This window comes from Castor canadensis, chromosome 13 (assembly GCF_047511655.1).
Source record: "Castor canadensis chromosome 13, mCasCan1.hap1v2, whole genome shotgun sequence".
Lineage (NCBI taxonomy): Eukaryota > Metazoa > Chordata > Mammalia > Rodentia > Castoridae > Castor > Castor canadensis.
The window spans coordinates 12,521,676-12,526,103 of NC_133398.1; the positions used below are offsets into that span (position 1 = coordinate 12,521,676).

The following is a 4,428-nucleotide window of genomic DNA, read 5'->3' on the forward strand; positions in this document are numbered from 1 at the left end:
TGAATATCTAATTTTTTTTGTGAGTAACTTCCTATAGTGGAAATAGGTATGTTAGTTAATCATAGCCATAACTAGCTCTCTGATTACTGGTTAGAGGTATTGGATTTATTATATCTTTTTCTTCCTCCATCTCGCTATACATTTCAGGAAAATAATAACAAAGGGAAATTCCATAATAATGATAATAATGAAAGGAAAAGAAAAGGTATCATTAGCAGATGTAACATTCCAGTGAGTTTCCAAGAGTCAGAAACAAAGTAGCAATAAGATAAAATCCTTTAGAATACCAGGAAGAAATTATAATGAAGGAGAATGCTGATCTTCCTGACAGGGACTCAAGGCCAGAAGGAGCCAGTTCAGGAGGAGAACAAGAGGGAGAATAGGGAAATATAGGGGTGCTGACCAAGATGAGCAGGACTTCTTATAATAAAACTAAGGCAGCCATTCTACACACATCCTTTTCTCTTTTTCTACCTTAAGACTCAGACCATGATAGCCTAGCATTTTACTCCAATGAAAACTTGAAAATTTTCCAGTAAGAGAAAGAGTTAGGACCACTAATTTGACTATTACATTTCAAGAGAGAGTTCTGTTTTTCATTTGGGACAAGTATCATAAAGATAAGCTCCCCATATATCCAGATAATATGGGAGAGAATAGTGTGGACTCATGTATGCAAATATAATATCTAAGAAATTGACATTTGCTACCTAGAACAAGCAACCCCAAGACACCACAAATGACAAACCAGTTGTATAAAAGAGAAAAAAACCCCGAATTTCTTCTGACTCCAGAGGAAATTTCAATCATTCAAGGTACAAAAGATAGTGTAAAATATGTATTCTCAGAGATCTGCATCCACAAACAAGAACAGGATACTATTGTTAAGGAAAAGCAAAGAAAAACAATAAAGAGTTCATGAACATTAAACATGTGAATGCAAGAATGAAAGAAATGCCAATTATTGGATTTTTGTGATTGTAACTCAGGGCATACACCAGAAAGACAAAGCAACAGAAAACATGAGAAAACAAGAGATTACTCAAACAGGTGCTTTTTCTGAATTTATTTATTTTTTATTTTTTTGTGACAGGCAAAAGTTTAAAGAATTTTATTTTTTATTTTTATTTTTTCTATTTATCTCTTTATTTGTTTCAAACTTGACTCAACTGGGTGACCTCATTTTGAGAGTTTCTTCTTATTGAGAAGTGTGCTTGAAACTTACTGAAATGACAATTGGCTATGTCCTCCTTGATTTCTTTTTTAAAATTATTGTTGTGCTGAGTGGGGGTACATGGAAGTATTTCCAAAAGCTCTTACAAAGTATCAAATATATCGTGTTTGAATTCACCCCCTCCGCTGCTCTCTTTCATCCCTCCCCACCCCCATTCCTGGAATAGTCTCAATAGGTATCATTTTTGCATTTACTCACATGTGTTTACCTTATTTTGACACCCCCCCCCGCCACCTCTGGGCCGAACCTGTTCTGCCCTCTTGTTCTCTGATTTTGTAGAAGAAAAAGCATAAAAGATAATAAGAAAAATATGGTGTTTTTTGCTAGTTTGAGATAAAGATAATTATACAGGGAGATTCCTAGTGTTGGTTCCACGCACATGTGTATTACAACCCAAATTGGTTCATCTCTACCAGACTTCTTCACTATTTCTTAGGGGCCTCTGCCAGTTTAAGATTACTATATTCATTCCTATACAGTGAGTACATCAACAACATTCATGTTTTTGGTTTCCTTCCCTTGCCCTATCCCTCCCATGTGTGGTCTCCACTTAGTGTGACCCATGTCCAATAACTTTTAATTTATTTAAAATTGGCATCTATTAAGTTGTACATAGTAAGGTGTTTCATCATGACACTTACATATATGCATATGTTATGCTTTGATCATATTTACCCTCTCTGTTACTATTTCTTTAATATCCAGTCAGCAAGTATTTCAGAAAAAGTAGAAAGATAAATAAAATGTATGAGAGCATTTCTCAGAGTCAAAGAGGAAAATGAATTTTCGGGTTTAAATGGTTTCCTAAATTCACCAAAAATTAATGAAAAAACCTACGTGGAGCAGTATCTTCTTAGAACTTAGGCACAACAGGAATAAAGATTATAAAAAATTACCAAAAAGAAACCCAGAAAATGAACAAGAGTCAGACTGGCAGCAAACTCATCACTAATCTTGGATAAGAAATAAAGAACTAATGTCTACAGCCATCAAGTATGTGTGCAAAATGAAAATTCTCTTGACTTGGAATGACGTAGAAGGTTTATTGCCCATTATTATGTTATCCATTAGGTTCTTGAATATATGTGGAAAAAATGGACAAAAGCAGGAATGCTAAATTAAAATAATAATCAAAATTTAGGTAAAGGAGATGAAAAGAATCAGTTAACATAATTAAGATAAAACTTGAGCTTTTGTAGTGGAAGGCCAAAAGATCCCTTACATTGATAACACACGAACACAGGTGCATACGCAAGTAGCATATCATTTAGAGGCATAGAGGTATGAACCACCAAAGAGCTAAAAGTAAACATGGATGTAGGTAAGCTTAATCTAAGGAACCTCTGATTTTTGTTATGCATTTTCCTATAATTATACTCTGCTGCTTTAAAATTATTTTTCAGACATTCATGTAATACAGTGATTCATCACAATATCTTTATTTGTATAGCAGCATCAAAGTTATCTCTTTTGTGTACCCTCTTAATCTGTCTATAGGGAAACCTTGAGCTAAAAAACATGAGAATTCCATCTGCTGGAAGATTATATTTTTCATCGAATATTAATCATGAATAAAGTCAGTGATTATATTAATCAGTTAATCACTTTTATTCTTATCCCAGGTAAGTCAGTTAGCTTAATGGAAGAGGAACATCCCTAGCAAAAGAACAAAATTGAGTTTCTTTTTTTTTTTGGCAGTACTGGGATTTGACCTCAGGGTCTCTCACACACTAGACAGGTACTCCACAACTTGAGCCATGCCCCTAGTCCACAAAATTGAATTTCTTGATGTTCAAATTTAGGAACAGATCTTAACTACAGTTGGTCATCTGAGTTGCAGAGACTCTGGTTGAGCTTTGGCATCTTTCAACTCTGATCCTCCCTTTTTTCAGGTGAAGTAGACCATGTCTTATGGCCACTAGAAACAAGACAGAAGTGACTGAATTTGTCTTATTGGGCTTGTCCAGCTAGCCAGAGATGCAGCCAGTTATTTTTGGAATTGTCCTTATTATGTACCTGGTTGCAGTTATGGGCAATGTCCTACTAGTAATTGTTGCTTGCTCAGACCCTAAGCTTCAGACACCCATGTATTTTCTTCTCAGCCAGCTTTCCTTTGTTGATATGTATCTGACAACCATCACTGTTCCTCAGATGCTAGTGCACACACTGTCTGTGAATCGAACCATTTCCTATAATATCTGCATGATACAACTCTTTTTCTTTATGGCTGTGGGTAGCATGGAAGGCCACTTGCTGGCTGCCATGGCATATGACTGCCACGTTGCCATCTGTGACCCTTTAAGATATTTAGCCATTGTCAGCCATCGCCTCTGTCTGTGCATAACATTGACCTCATGTGTTGTTGTTACCCTCAACAGTCTTCTTTACAGTGTGTTGGTTACCTGCTTAACCTTTTGTGGCAACCAGGTTACTCATTTCTTTTGTGACATCACTTCCCTGCTGAAGCTCTCTTGCATACAACCAGTGGTCAATGAAATGCTAATCTTCACTGAGGGTGACTACCAGTCAGCCCATTCTTCTTCATTTTGGGTCCCTATGTCCACATTGGCATTGCCATAGCCCACATGCATTCAGTTGCTGCCCTGCAAAAAACTCTTTCCACCTGTAGCTCCCACATCCTGGTTGTGCTGGTCCTGTATGGCTCTGTGATTTGCATGTACATCCGGTCATCCTCCAGCTATGACCTGGACCAGGATTGCCAGGTTGCCATCTTCTACACAGTTGTCACCCCTATGCTAAATCCACTAATCTATAGTCTCAGGAACCAGGAAGTTAAAGGAGCTATGGGAAGGATTTTTGGGAAACTTTGCATCTTACAAGACTTACAACTTGGCTCCCAGGCAAACAGGGAGTGGAGGCCATCTCCTGAGACTAAAGAGTTAAGATCTGATCTGAAAATGCCTCAGAATGATACAAATCACATTCCTATGGAATAATACTATTTTTTGACTCCTTTGGTTGGATTTTGGAAGGAGTGAGTTCATGAATACATGATTGTGGTCCCCATTGACTGACCTAGAATCTCATCACATTGGAACTGAGGAGATATGTCTCATCTTTCAGGTATAAAATGTTACACAGACAACTACTAAGCAGAATGGCAACAAATAAGTAAGAGGATTGGAATGGTGTCTAACATTTGGAAGGAGAATATGCATATTGTAATTCCTGTT

General features: G+C 37.0%; 1 pseudogene; it reads left to right on the forward strand.

Annotated features, from left to right (window-relative positions):
* Positions 1–3,145: 3,145 nt before the first annotated feature.
* On the forward strand, positions 3,146–4,191 carry LOC109680937 (olfactory receptor 1f45-like; annotated as a pseudogene).
* The last annotated feature ends 237 nt before the right edge of the window (positions 4,192–4,428 follow it).